Here is a 16,270-nt window from a genome sequence, read left to right as displayed (position 1 = left end):
ACTATCTTTTCTGGGTCCTACTAAGAATAATTGATATCATCAGAAAAATTCTCCAAACTTTTAGGGTTTCAACCATCTACCAACTTTATGTGCTTTTTTTGGAATTTCTAGCCAATCACAAAGTCCACTCATTAGAGCTAGCCCCCTTGTTGTGGCCAGCCTTTGATGGCATGTGTGCCAGTGAGAAGCCCAAAAGTTAGAGAGTAGGTAGGAAAAGAAGAAAATGAGAAGCAGGGCATCTGAATGACCAACTCCTAAATAACTGAAGGCTGATTTTATTACTGGTGAGTATTTTATTGGGTATCCAAGGGACACTTGGTGCCAAAAGGAAGGAAAAATGCAACAAGCCCCTGACCAATGATGCTGGTTATAGATTTGTTTTTTGAGATGGGATCAAGTCAGGCTACACCCACACACATTATCTGGTCAGAATCTAAGGCATGTTGGGTGAGGGGAAGAAATCCAGAATAGATTAGGTTTACTTACCTCTGGGATTATGAAGGAAAATCTAACTTAGCTTTTGAAGTATTGAAAGCCACGAAATTGCTAAATGTTAGCCTTTATGTTTATTGAAGGCAGTATAGGAATGGTCCTTGGCGCTAAGAGTTCCAGCTCCAAGAAGGAAGGCATACATTGAACAAATAATACGAAATTTTTTAAGAAAGAGGAAATATATGATGTTTAGAAGTATCAGCACTGGCATCCTGGCCAAATCTGGGGGATTGGAAGGTTCTCCCTGAGCAATTATTGATGTGGATATATCCCTAAAATTTGCAACCAAAAATGTCTCTGCTACTCAGAAAGATGGGAGCTCCCCTTAAGTAGCTCTTCCTTCCCTTGCTGTTGGTTCCTAGAGGTTTCAGAACAGACAGTCAACCTTTTGATATATTTCATTCTTTCCCTACAGAAAAAGGCAATGAAATCCTGAGCAATTCCACATATGGTTACTTAGTGAAGGAGAAACAGTGAAATGAAAAAGAGGCACAAAAACACATTTTCTAAAAAATCGCTAATTGCTTTATACACAGAAAATGTTCTGGTTATTTTCTATCCAGTATCTATAGTATGGTGGTTTCACTAGGTATCCTACTGATAGTTCCTAAGAAGTGTCATGAAATTATCCAAATAAAATGAATGTTAAATCACCACATTTAAATATGTATGTGCATGCCATAAGACACATCTGGAAAGTGTAAAGATCATCTTGAAATAAAATAAATGACATAATAGAGTCAGATTTTTAAAAAAGACACTAAAATAGATAAGGCCTTTTCTTGCAGAAACTGTAAATATTGAAAGCAAATGGGAAATGGAAAGATATTTTTAATGATGATTATATAAGCATGAAATTTTATTGATTTAAAACAATGAGATTTTGAACATGAATAATTAGCAAAAGCATCAAAGAAGACAGGTTGTTTCGATTTAACAAATATTCTGGGTAGGGACCAAGTGCTGCATGAATCAGACCTGATCCTAGCATTCTAAAACGGTTGGGGTAAGGAACATATGCACAATATAAAATCAGTTGTGTTAAACGCCACAAGAGGAAAATATTTGTGGAACTCATAGGATGAAGAGTCCTGTTCTGACTTCTGCAGAACTGGCAGCTAAGACTGGACAAAATATTAAAAACCTCTACTTGTAGACACTGGAAAAATACCAAGTTAATGGACAATTACCAGACCAAGATCTAAGAGGAGGTGGAAATGTAGAGAGGTGAATCTGGTATTTGGGTGTTTGCCATTCAGACAAAAGTAGCTTAAAGGCAGAGCTGTGTTTCTGACAGTCTTGTAGGGTCTAGGGGACCTAGGGGGAAAAAGTGTTGGAATTCAGGGTCTTCCAGAGGTGGAATCCTTGGCAAACTTCTTATGGTTTTGGTTGGCAACATGGTTTGCAACCCAGCCTTGGGTGGGGTGTAAGGGTGAAACAGAAGTAAACCAGTCCTCACATGGATTGCTGTGTGATTGCAAGTTTCTTTGTGTGATCCAGGAAGTCTTGAGCACTAAAAATGGACCAAAGTGATCCTAGAATGCAGGTCCCCATCTCACCTGGCAGGAAAGCAAATGTAATCCTGTCTCTAATGATTCTACAAGGCATTTAAATAATATAATGTGCAGCATCCTATCAAAGATAGAGGTGCATTGCAAGGTAAGGCAATGTGAACAAGAACTATGCTAATGTATATATATGGAATCTACAAAAATGGTACTGATGGACCTAGTGCCAGGGCAGAAATAAAGACGCAGACATAGAGAATGGACTTGAGGACATGGAGGGGAAAGGGAAGCTGGGACTCAGTGAGAGAGTAGCATTGACGTATATACACTACCAAATGTAAAATAGATAGCTAGTGGGAAGCTGCTGCATAGCACAGGGAGATCAGCTCGGTGCTTTGTGATGACCTAGAGAGGTGGGATAGGGAGGGTGGGAGGGAGGCTTAAGAGGGAGGGAATATGGGGATATATGTGTGCATACAGCTGATTCACTTTGTTGTACAGCAGAAACTAACACAACATTGTAAAGCAATTATACTCCAATAAAGATGTAAAAAAGAAAAAAAGAACTAACAGAAATAATAAAGAAGTAGAATCACAGATACTTCAGATATTCAAATTGTTAGGCATGAACTTTAAAATAACTATGCTTATTATATTCAAAGAGATAAAAGACAAGATTTTAAAATGTTAGAGGACTGGAAATTATATAAAGTGACAAAACAAATTTGGAAAATTACCCAACAGAAATTCTTACCCTGACAAACCCCAAACCAAAATTAAGAACTTAGGGTTTAGCAGCAGAATAGGTCCAGCTGAAGAGAGAGTTAAATAATTAGAAGATAGGTTAGCAGAAAATATCAAAATGAAGTACAGAGGAGACAAATGGTGCTGGAACAACTGGACATCCACATGCACAGAAATGAACTTAGACCTTATACCCTTCACAAAAATTAACTCAAAATGGATCATAGATCTAAATATAAAATGCAAAACCATAGAACTTCTAGAAAATAACATAAGGGAAATCTTGGAAAACGTGGGGTTGGTGATCAGTTTTTAGATACAACATCGAAAGCCTATCCATAAAAATAAAATTGATTAATGGGACTTCATTAAAAGTAAAAACTTCGGCTCTGCAAAGACACTGTTTAGAGAATAAAAAGAAAGCTACAGACTAGGAGAAAATATTTGTAAAACTAATCTGATAAAGGACAATTATCCAAAATATACAAAGAACTCTTAAAACTCAACAGTAAGAAAGTGAACTACCCAACGGAAGAAAATGGGCAAAAGACCAGAAAAGACCCTTCATCAAAGAAGATACACAGATGGCAAATACACACATGAAAAAATGCTCAACGTCATATGTCATAAGGAAATTACACATTAAAACAACGCTGAGATACCACTACACACCTATTAGAATGGCTAAAATCCAAAAATCTGTCAAGACCAAAGCTTGTGAGGATGTGGCACTCTCTGTTGCTGGTGAGAATGGAAAGTGGTGTAGAAAGTGTAGAAAGACAACATGGAAGTTTCCTGTAATGCTGAACATATTCTTATCATACAGCCAAGCAATCATACTTCTAGGTATTTACTCAAATGAGTTGAAAATTTCTGTCTATACAGAAACCTGCACATGAGTGTTTACAGCAGCTTCATTCAAAATTGCCAAAAACTGGAAGCATCCAAGATTCCCTTCAGTAAGGGAATGGATAAGCAAACTGTGGTCATGATCCTGATGCTTTTCTCAGGCCTGACCCCAAAGGGAAAGTGCCCACTGGACCTTACAAATCTCTCCACCAACTTGGATTCTCTTGTCATTAATATGTGTTTACCTAAGGAATATCTTTTCATTATTCTCTGTGTGGGCAGTTGTTGAAATTATGTCTAATTATATGATGATGGTAAATAATCATCACCTAACTGCAATATTTACTGTTTCTATTATGTGTAAGGATTTTGTACATTTTACTAAAAAATATTCTAAGGTAGAAGTGCTGATTAGGAGAAAGGAGGGGCTGTCATTTTGAAAATTTGGTTGAGTTATCACTATTCCTACCCAACTGTTATGAAGGAAAAAAATCTCACATTCTTTATATCCATCCCTGGAACTGTACTCTTAGAATGCTGTTTTCATTGTTACAATTAATAATAGCTATCTTTAATTCAGCACTTACAATATGCCAGGTCCACTTTATTTTTTATTTTATTTTATCTTTTTTGGCTGTGTCGAGTCTTAGTTTTGGCACACGGGATCTTTGTTGAGGCATGCAGGAACTTTCTCGTTATGGCGCGTGGTCTGCTTGGGTTTCTCTCTAGTTGTGGTGTGCGGGTTTTCTCTCTCTAGTTGTGGCGTGTGGGCTCCAGGGCACGTGGGCTCTGTAGTTTGCAGCACACGGGCTTAGTTGCCCTGCGGCATGTGGGATCTTAGTTCCCCGACCAGGGCTCAAACCTGCGTCCTGTGCATTGGAAGGCAGACTCTTTACCACTGGACCACCTGAGGAGTCCCTGCCAAATCCACTTTAAATCCAAATTAAAATTCAGTGCATACTTGGATGCCTTCAGAGAGGAAATCAGTAGTTGCCAGGAGGAGCGAGAGGAGAGGAGAGATGAATAAATAGGTGCATTACAGGATTTTTAGGGCAGTGAAACTATTCTGTATGATACTTTAAGGGTGGATTATGACATTATGCATTTATCAAAACTCATAGGACTGTACAGCTCAAAAGAGTGAACCTTAATGTATGGAGTTTAGTTATTAATAATGTATCAATATTGGTTTATCTATTTATAACAAATACAACACACTAATGCAAGTTATTAGTAATGGGAAACTGCCGAGGGGGTGTTCAAGAAGAGGGAGTATATGGAAGCTCTTTGCACTAGCTGCTCAATTTTTCTGTAAACCTAAACTCCTTTAAAAAGTTATTATGAAGAAAAAAAAAAGTTATTATGAAAAAATAAACGTAATTCATATAGAAGAAAAAAGAAAAGCCATGTGATCATCTCAGTAGATGCAGAAAAAAGCATTTGACAAAGTTCAACACTTATTTATGATATAAACTTGCAGCAAGCTAGTAGTAGACAGAAATCTTAATTAAAGTGGTAAAGGGCATCCATTACACATCTTCAGCTGTCATCGTATTTAACTTTCTATCCAAGATGGGGAATAAGGCGAGGATATTGCTCTAGCTACCTCTATGCAACACTGACTGGAGTTCTTAGCCAGTGTAATTAGGCAAGAAAAAAAAAAGAAATTCACCAATAAAGATGTAAAAAAAAAAAAGAAATTCAGATTGGGAAGGAGGAAGCAAAAGCATCTTTATTTGTAGATAATAAGGTCATATATTTGAAAAAAATTAAGAAATCTCTAAGTAAACTTCTAGACCTTAACAAATGTCAACGAGGCAAGAAAAAGGTGAAAATACAAATTGTACTTCTTTACACTAGCATGAATAATTAGAAAATAAAAATTTAAAACAACCCAATAAATTACAGTAGCTTCGAGAACATTAAATACTTATGGATATACTTAGTGAAAAATGCACAAGACCTTCTTATTAACATCCCACATACATTTGGTCATTGGATTGTAGACAGATGTGCCGAGAGATGGAGAAAATATCAACTGTATTCAGAGAATGACATAGCATAGAGATGGACTACTGGTACATGAAGGGGAGTCCTGGGTGACACATCCAGAAGGAGGTTGAGGAAATTCCCTGGCAGTCCAGTTGTTAGGACTCTGCACTTCACTGCCAAGGGCCCAGGTTCAATCCCTGGTCGGCGAACTAAGATCCAACAAGCTATGTGGTGTGGCCAAAAAAAAAAGAAAAAAAGAAGGAGGTTGAAACCAAATCCAGCTGTGGAAGACCTTGACGCCAGGGTTGGACCTTGATACATTCACTGTCTCTGTTGCCTATTTTGAACAAGGCAATGGCATAGTTCAGGTTCCCTTTCAGAAGGTTAATCTGAAAGCAGAGCATAAAATAAATTGGGTTTGGTCAGTGGGTGGGCTTGGGATGGTATTCAATAAAATGTGTCAGGAAGGAGGTAATGAGGGCCTGCGCTGGCACGGTGCCATGAGACTGGAGAAGAGGAAGGGAAGAATGATCAAAACATTGCAGAACTAAAGTATCCAGGACTTGGGTGCTTATAGCATGTGGGAGAAGACAATACAGCAAGAGGAGTCAGAATTCAGGTTTAGAGTGGGTTGAATTGGAAATGATGGCAAAGCATCTGATAGAGATACCTAGCAGGTTGTACAGGGTTTGTAGTCTGCCCTAGAAAGGTCAGGTAAATTCTTGTGGGAAGGAGATAGGAGGTAAAGGAAGAGGTATTGATTATGTTGTCAAGGAAGAAAGGATTAAATGGAATAGAAGACCTGAGAGTAGAGGCTAACACCCTGGGACCCATCCTGCTCTAGGGAATGGAAAGATGGGGAAGAACCAATGAAAACTCAGAAGAGAAAGCAGGTACTCATGTGGTACTGCTGCCCGTGATGGCATTGAGGACACATACGTACACTCGCCAAATTGTGTTTCTTTTGTTCTTAAAAGTTATTTTTTCTAGTGTTGTATTAGGACAGGGAAAAAAAAATTCTTCTGGTTGACATTTAAAAGTGAGATTAAACATTTTTTTATATTGCATGGATATGTAGCATATTAGAATAGAAAGGAAAATTTACACAAATTTATCCTTGTATAAATTGTTTTGTACTATACATTTGGATTTTTCTCTTTGGTGTTACATTTTGTAAATTTGTACTCCAGAGCGGAGAAACATTTATTTTAACATGGGCTGAGTGCATACCTATTAATCCTTTTACCAGTAGCATATTATGCAGTGTTTATTGGAGTGTGTTCTACTTCCCTTAAAAAGAAAAATAAGCTTTAGACAAACATGGAGACACCTGCTTTATGCCTCCTCGTTAGTTTAAAACAAAGAGCCTTGGGACTTCCCTCATGGTGCAGTGGTTAAGAATCCACCTGCCAGTGCAGGGGACACTGGTTCGAGCCTGGTCCGGGAAGAACCCACATGCCACGGAGCAACTAAGCCCATGCGCCACAACTACTGAGCCTGCAGTCTAGAGCCCATGAGCCACAACTACTGAGTCCATGTGCTGCAACTACTGAAGCCTGCACGCCTAGAGCCTGTGCTCTGCAACAAGAGAAGCCACCGCAGTAAGAAACCCGTGCACCGCAACGAAGAGTAGGCCCCACTCACTGCAACTAGAGAAAGCCTGCACACAGCAACGAAGACCCAATGCAGCCAAAAATAAATAAATAAATAAAGCAGAGCCTTTTTCTCATAATTTTCAGAGTTGAAATAGGTGTGTTTTTCCTTATTGGTCTGACTGTAGTTTTGAGTCTAAGGTTTTTGTCTGAGAGGTATTGCAGATGGAGGTAAAAAGGGGACATTGCTTGTTTGGTTAGCCACCTTCTTCTCACAAACATTGGATTTTGGCAGAGAGGTGGTACAGAGGGAGAAGACACATGTGTAAGATCTCTATCTAATTATGTGTTACGCATGCTTTATTGATGGAAAACAGGAAAATGTCCCAGTCACCGTAGCTTTGCCTTCAGAAGCCCAGTTCTGGATTTCCCCGATGGCCCTCAGAATATCAGGCATGTTCTAGGACCCTTCACTTTTCCTGCTTTTGTCATTTCTGGCACAAGTGTCTTACTTTCCCCCAGAGCGACACTGAAATACATGCAGAGAAAAACAAATGAATTCTTCCTCCTTTTTCTGTTTTCTTCTTCACCCCTCAGTGTTTACTGAGCACCTTCCATGTGCCACGTGAGCAGTTTGGAGCTGGAAGAAATTTCTGAACTCAGACTGTTCAGACCCTCTTCTTTAAGACCAAGGAGAATGAGGCTTAAGGAATGAATCAGCCAGGACCATCCAGTGAGAGAGCTTTTTGGCCCCAGTTCTAGGCCTTCTGATTGCCGCTACTATCTGTACATGGTTGTAAAGTGTTTTTTCTATTTGCTGGGTTTTATGCAGTAAAGAAAATGGGAAAGAGTAAGAAGGGAGAGTTTGGGGAAAATGCAAATATCTGCAAGATCACTTTGTTAAGGATCATATCCCTTTTTACTCAGTTTGCTCATTTTTAAAGTCATGATCATCGTTCTCATATCTCCATAAGCTAGGGTAAGAGCCATCTGAACAATTTGATCTTGTTAATTAAACTCACTTTAAATGTTTTTTATTTTATTTACAAGCATTGTTAGGAACTGCTGAACTTCAAGGTGTTTAATCCCTCTTCTAGTTACATAAATTTGTTGGCAAAATTGTGAGCAGGAGAAAATGACATCATAACAAAATAAAATTGTTACTTTTTGAAGGCAGTTTCCTTTAAAGAGTCATGCTGCCATACCAAAAACCTGCCTTTACAAAAATTACTCAGAAAAAAGTAGCGGGAAGTCTTACTCTGTACAGCCTGGGCCATCTGAAGGGCAGTTTCATTCAGACTTGTTTTACAGTGTGTGACCACCATCATTTTCATCGCTCACTTTGTGCATTTCTGAAAACTAAGTGTTGACCTCAAACGAGATGAGTTCTAGACCTGCGCTGTCCAATACAGCAGCCTCTTAGCCACATGTGGCTTTTGAGCATGTGCTAGGTGGCTGGTCAAAATTGAGATTTTTGTAAGTTTAAAATACACATCAGACATCAAAGAATTAGTATGAGAAAAAAAAAAGATAAATATTTTAGATGTATTAGGGTACATTAAAATATTATTAAAATTGTTTTATCTCTTTACTTTTTCATGTGCCTGTAGACACAATTTAAATGACATATGTAGTTTGGATCATATTTCTGTCAGGCAGCACTGTTTCAGGCCAAACACATGGCTGAGTACGGAATGTCTTTTCGGCATCCGTCCTGAGGCTTTTGTTTATTTCTTTTACCCTGTTAAATACAGCCGCTCTGCTGTCACCCCTTACATTTCTGCCTTTATATCTGAGTCCGTGAGTGTTGCAGCTGCATGAAGTGAATGGCAACATAGCCTTCCTGCTATGCGTTTTCCCTAGGAAGCATTTTTACTTTATTCATTCAAAGGTCATTAATTAGACAATTATTAATTGAGAACGTTTGCAGGAAGTATTGTGGGGCTCGAGGTGATTCAACTAGTGGTTCCTGCTCTCTGGAATTCACAGTGTGGTGAGGAAGATTAAACATATACAGCACTGTAAGTAGTGGAAAATAGATTATGATAAACATCAACATTCATTGTTGCAATATTTTGTGACTCCGGAGGAAGAAAAGCTTCCTAGCTAAAAGTGGATCTTGAGGAGGGCCTTCAAGTATGGGGAAGGTTTCAAAAGGCAGAAATGTGGTATAGGAATCAAGATGTGTGCCAGGAACAGAAACAAAGTAATTGATGGTAAAGGAAAACTTTCTCTGTTCATAACACATCTGACCCCATAGGTATGGGTTTTCCACACCAAACAATTCTCTTTGGATACCAACTGGGTAGCCTACAAGTCACTTCAGTTCTAACAGTAACTCCCCAGAGCTGGCACAGACCCCATAGATAAAGGGCTCAGTCCCACAAGACTGCGCTCCCTCAGACACTGATCGCAAGCAGTGGGTCTCCAGGTTAAACGCTTCTGATTTTGCTACAAATCAGGGCTTTCCAAGACCCCCTCCTCAGGTTTGATAATTTGCTAGAATGGCTTACAAATCTCAGGAAACACTTACTTAGGTTTACTCGTTTATGAAAGGGTACAGGTGAGCAGTCAGAGGAAGAGGTATGTATGGTGAAGTCCGGAAGTGTCCCGAACACAGGAGCTCCTGTCCTTGTGGAGTCACGTCACCTTCCTGGCACATGGATGTGTTCACCAACCCGGAAGCTCTCTGAACCTTGTCACTGAGTGGATTTTTTTTTTTTTAACATCTTTATTAGAGTGTAATTGCTTTACAATGTTATCTAAGTTTCTGCTCTATAACAAAGTGAATCACCTATATGCATATGTATATCCCCATATCCCCTCCCTCTTGTCTCCCTCCCACCCTCCCTATCCCACCCCTCTAGGTGGTCGCAAAGCACCGAGCTGATCTCCCTGTGCTATGCAGCTGCTTCCCACTAGCTATGTATTTTACATTTGGTAGTGTATATATGTCAATGTTACTCTCTCACTTCATCCCAGCTTACCCTTCCCCTGCCCTGTGTCCTCAGGTCCATTCTCTACATCTCTGTCTTTATTCCTGTCCTGCCCTTATGTTCATCAGAACCATTTTTTTTAGATTCCATGTATATGTGTTAGCATATGGTATTTGTTTTTCTCTTTCTGACTTACTTCACTCTGTATGACAGACTCTAGGTCCATCCACCTCACTCCAAATAACTCAATTTCATTTCTTTTTATGGCTGAGTAATATTCCATTGTATATGTGTGCCACATCTTCTTTATCCATTCATCTGTGGATGGACACTTAGGTTGCTTCCATGTCCTGGCTATTGTAAATTCACTGAGGGAATTTTAGGGAGGCACGATCGATTATTAACTCAGTCTCCAAGCCCTCTCCCATTCCTAGAGATGGTGGGAGTGAGGCTGACAGTTCTAGGTTTCTAGTCAAGACTTGTCTTTCTGGCAGCTGGCCCCCATCCTGAGGTTATCTACAGTTCCGCAATAAGTCGCCTTATTTAGAACAAAAGAGGCTTCTATCACCTGGGAGCTTCCAAGGTGATAGAGCTCCTAAATGGAGCTCAGTGTCAGGAATAAAAGACTTCCTATCACTCACAAAAGTCCAAGAGCTTTAGGTGCTCTGTGTCAGGAACCAAACATATATTTCTCATAACATCACAGATGTCTTGGGAAGTGCAAATTTTGGTAGAGTACAGATCATCTCCAGCAGTGAACCCTGTCACCCTTTACAGTTTGATCTGACTGCACAATAAATGTTTGCAACCCCTGGACCACCTCAGGTGCTTCTGTGACCTGGGGCCTTGGAGTCAGCACAGCCTCCTCTACATGCTGGACCACCAGGCCTGGTCCAGCAGAGGGTGGTAGGCAGCTGAGGTGAGGCCTTGGTCTGGAAGTTCTGAACCAGACCCAGAGATTGCTCGTAGTAGGTGATATCAGGGTGACTCAAATTCGATCTGGGTTTAATTTTTTTTCCTTCTTAATGAGCAACATTAATCATTTATTGGAAACAATCTAGGATCATACAGTATATGCTTAGACATCTGCATCTGATTGTTTGGTTTGTTTTTGTCGAAGAAGAAATAGTCTGTGTGTGAAAACATCCCAATTACCTTTTGCATAAGCTGTTGGAAGTTATTTGGGTGGCTAGTTTTTCTGAGGAGAAGTAACCAGGGCATGAAAGAACCATGAAAGTAATGCCACAGATTGTGTATTTGTGACACCACCACCCTTGCCCCTCAGCAACCAGTGAAGCAGATTTTAAAGCTGAATGATGAAGGATTAAACGTGGAAGGAATGGAGTATTTGAAAGAGTTGGAGTTGAGTTAGTGCTAAATGGAAGCTCTATGCTCTGTCGAAATATTGGTATGGGATTTGGGAGAACTAGTTCCTATTTTCAAGTTTTTGAAACTCTGGATGGTTTTCAGAGCACTTTTTCGGGGGTGCCTTTGTGCAGGGGACTGTTTATATTCATAACTTTCAATCCATTCAATGGATGATCAAGCCTCGTTATTTCTTCCTTTAGCAGCTCTCATATTTATATATTTCTTCCTGCAGTAGCTGGGGGTCTTTCAGCTGAAAGTGACAGGAACTCAAACTAAATGAGCCGTAAGATAAATGTGTTAGAAGGACTCTCGGAAGCATCAAAGAACTCAAGGGCAGGAAGTGGCTGGCGTTCAAATACAAGTACTTCTTCCTGTCTCCCCATCTCCTTCTCTGTCCCCATGTGTGTCCCTTTCGTTTCTTTCTCTCTCACTGCAGACCAGCTCTGTCTGCTTTTCTGGTCCACATGGTTAGAAACATGGCCTCGACATGTCCCAGATTTTACAGCATTAAGATTTTACAGTCATTAAAGAAAGACTGGTTTGACTTTCTTAGTCGCAAATCCAGAAATCCCATCAGGCACCCACTTGAGACCAGTTAACTGTGGTCAAGGGATCGTGGGACTGTGAGTGGTCCAGCCTGAGCCCCTACGTGTGTCTTCCCTGCCTTCCCCTCCCCCACCCCAAGAAATCATATATATAACGTGTGAATTTATATGCCATATAAAAATATAGCAACGACCCATGGGAACCAAATGGCTGGAGTGCAGGTTAGTATAATTCTCCAAAGAAAAGGTGCTGTTTCTAGAATAAATGAGGAGTGGGGTTCTGGACTAAAGAAAAGAGTGCCTATATTCACTACAGCTCCTCTCTGCCCCCACTGAGCCTGGGTATTAGAAGCTTTCACCTTCATCACAATGATTTGCTTACTGGACTCTTTTTCTCCTGTTTTACACCAGTTCAGTCCATCTTCCATGTCGCTGCCACTGTGATCATTGCAAAGTGAGAATGTGATCCTGTCAGTTGCCAACAAGCTAAAGTCCAGCCTTCTTAATAATAAAGCACATAAGTCGTACATGCACTGACCTCAGCCTGTGCCCCCGTTTTTCTCTCTTTCTTCCCCTCCCAACTGCTCTTTGCACACTACTCCCATCACGCCCAGCTCCTTACCTCTGTTGCTTGGCTAGCTCCGCTTTTCCCTGGACTGCTTTTCCTACTTGTCTTCTCAGTAATTGTCTTTCAGAATTCAGCTCAGGCTTTGCCTTCTCTGGAAACCTTTCCTGATCCTCGCCCCCCCCCCCTCCGCAGTGTAATTATTCCATCTTTGTATTCCTGCCAAACCCTGTACAGTCAACTGTCTGTGTCCACGGGTCCCACAGCCAACTGCAGACTGAAATTTTCAGGGCCAAAAAAAAAATTCCAAGGAGTTCCAAAAAGCAAAACTTGAATTTGTCACACTCCAGCAACTGTTTACGTAGCATTTATATTGCATTAGGTTTTGTAAGTAATCCAGAGATGATTTACAGTATATGGGAAGATGTGTATGGCTTGTATGCAAACACTACAACATTTTATGTAAGGGACTTGAGCATCCTTGGATTTTGGTATCCATGGCCGTCCTAGAACCAATCGCCCAGGGGTATCGAGGGACAACTATTCTGCGTATTGTACTCTTTCCTTTTCCTGGTTACTTTCCTCTAAAAGAATCTGAGAGCCTGATAACTAGTTGGCTCTTATTTCTGTCCCAATTAGCTCATAATACATACTCAGTAAATGCCTATTAAATGCACGCAAAGGTAAATTAATTCTTTGAAGACACACTGCTTCATGAGCTCTTAGAAATTTGAGCTGCCATATAGAATAGTACTTTCCATGACATAGTTGTTTCCTACAGCTGTGAGGTCCCTGGGATCAGGACCCATGCCTCATTGCTGGTAGATGTGCAACAGATGCTGTCAGTTTGCTTTGAGTCTTTAAGATGCTTGACATCTTTACAGTTGGGCAATATTGACATTGTTTGGTGTGCATATATAGGCAATTGTAAAGGAAATGATTGATCACCTTGCAAAAGGATAGCAGTTACTTGACAGCTTTTTAAATGTGAAGTTGGTGTCCATCAATAGAACTCACCAGTAATAAGAATGATCATTCTGGCTGGTGTCCCTTCTTTGATGCCCAGGAGCAGATATGCTCAAATACAGGCTGGAGTTAGCGCTGGCAGAGATGCTTTTGCAAATAGCAGTGATGAAGACAGTTCTGATCACAGAGGCTCTCCTTTCAATTTCAGTCCCGCTTCTCCAAGTTGAATGAAGCGTAACTCTTCTTTTTTTGTGACGCTTCACATCTCTGATATTAGGAGAAAGAGATGAAAAAGCAAAAAATGTTGAAACTTGGCGTTAAAGGGAAAATTTTGACGTGACATGAAATGTAGGACTTTAATTCCTTTTGGTCTGGTTCAGTTCTCATAATACAGTGTGGGGACACATGACCACATTTGGCATATGTCTTTCATGTTAATTGTACTCTTTCAAATGGACAAAATTGAAAAGTAACCACCAACAGGACATTGGCTCGCCGACATTTATAAAACCAGAGAAATAGTGTTTGTAGAGGGATCTCAGGAGCAGTTTCCAAAATCAGTAGTGGCCTGAACAGGCAGTTAAGTTGCAGCTGAGTCTGCAGATGTGAACAGTGGATGAATTGTATCCAGAGAAGAGGATGACAGGATAGCATGAGTGCAGAGAGACACACTCCTTCGTGCAAAGCAAAGCCAGCCCACATAGAGTGGACTTTTCTCCCCCACGGGAAGCCCGTTTGATTCTGGATTTGGGGGCTAGGAAGTACACAGTGTGTTTTGTTTTGATCCTTTTGACACAGAACTCAATGAACTATAGCAACTCTCTTGTCATGGCCATATGAACCTTTTCGCCTTTTCATTTTTCTTTCTTCATTTGATTCAGCAAATACTGAGCACGTATCTACAGTGTCTATGCCTGTAATGATTAAAGAAATGAATTAGCACAGGCCCTGGCTCGGGAAACCTCCCAGCTTGAGCAGACTGTTAACACACTTAGGATGGTGCCTGGTACATAATAAACACTCTATAAATGGCAGCTGTACTGTTAACTGGGGAGAGGACCCCCTCAGTAGATACCATCAAAACTGATAACAGTAGCTGCCGCATACTGAGTTTTACTGTGCACCAAGCATCGTATCAGTAGACACTTTGCTAAAATGCCCACAGTTCTAATTTAATATAAAATATGTGATTACATATGTAGAGTGTGTATTCGAGAGGAGAAGCTATTGACTGAGGCAGCACAGAGGAGGGAAGTCAGGGAAGCGTTGGAGGAGGTGACATTTAGGCAGGTCTTGAAGAATGGCCAATGAGGTGAAGAGAAGCAGGGACTGCAGGAAGGGGAGACTTTCTTAGACTTCTACATTTTCTTTTCTTTTTTCCCCCGGACTTCCCACCAGAGGATTTCTTGGTCATTTGTGGAAGCTCTCAGAGCTGAAGAGATGGTTGACTCTTGACATAATATGTAGGTGAATAGGGGAGTTTGCTCCTGTCTTTTGGGAAAGGGGTGGGAATCCAGTAAACACACAAATATTGTCTGTATGGTGACACCTGTCTTGTCACTTCCACAGTTGAGTGGAAACGGGCTTTGACCAAGGACTGTTGTGTTATCTGCTACCCTGCAGCACTGTGGGAGGATTCACACTCACCCGTGTGGGCTATTTTAAGCAGCCATCATGTGGGATAACACAGATTTACAAGGTTGTTTCAGTGAATGGTCATTCACCATGATGTTGCTTTAAAAAGTAAATTCTCAGAGTATTTTTGTTTGGTGGAATTATGGGCAATAAAATCATTAGGAAAACCAAGGTCTTGACCTCTCAGAATTAATTATATAGAGCAAAGGGAGTCTCTCTATCTCTTTCTCATGCACATACACACACAATCTGGTCAGATAGATATGAAATTCAGAGTAAGAAGTAGTGTCCTTAAGAAAGGTTTCATAAGGGAGTGACATGTGAGATGATGCTGAAATAGTTTAATAAGGAGAAATTTGAAAGGGAGTAGTCTTTGACTCACTTGGCAAAATCTCTGATGTGTATGTTTGTAGATATTTCTTTGCCTAAAATTAAATTATCTTGAGAAAAGTATTGGGTTAATGACTTTCTGCCTGGAGAGGAGTTGAAGGGTATGAAAATGATTTTGGAAAAAAATGTGCTTTTTAATTTTCAAGAATAATTCTTTTATGTTTTCTCTTTGTGACTAGACCAAAAGTGACTAGAGGACAAAAATGCATGCCTAATGCATATTTGAGTTCCCTGTAGTACCTAAAACTGAGAGGGGGTGGCAACTACGTATTGGTTGAATGCTTTCTGGATGAAATGTTTTATAACTGGAGAACATGTTAGTGAAAGTGTGCAAGTAGAAAGGACGAATGAAAGGATACAGAGGTAAGGCAATTGAAAGTACCTTTACATTTGGTTTTTATGGATCAGGAAAATGATTACAGATCACATTTCTTAGAACACCAATGCCCTCTTATTCTTCAAGGAATATAGAATATGCTTTCTTTCTTTCCTTTTTAAAAATGGCAAGGTGAATTTTGCTGAAATGCCAATGAGATGGGACTTCCTGATAAGAGTGGACTTTCTCTGTGCTGCATCCTGCTCCTAAGTCCTGAGGCTCGTTTGCCTCAGAGTGTATATCACCCAGCACATTTGCCTTATTAAAAACAGCTTGTGATAACTTTACAGGATGTTCAGCAGTTCAGAGATG

At 40.2% G+C, this 16,270-nt stretch overlaps 1 protein-coding gene across 5 annotated transcripts in view; it reads left to right on the top strand.

The window, feature by feature from the left end:
- Nucleotides 1-16,270, top strand: part of KIF13A (kinesin family member 13A) — a 216,047-nt gene that overhangs the window by 88,275 nt on the left and 111,502 nt on the right. The window lies entirely within an intron of this gene.

This window comes from Grampus griseus, assembly GCF_964374135.1.
Source record: "Grampus griseus genome assembly, chromosome: 10".
NCBI lineage: Eukaryota > Metazoa > Chordata > Mammalia > Artiodactyla > Delphinidae > Grampus > Grampus griseus.
Note: the sequence above shows the minus strand (reverse complement) of the source record. Positions and strands in the feature narration are given on the sequence as shown.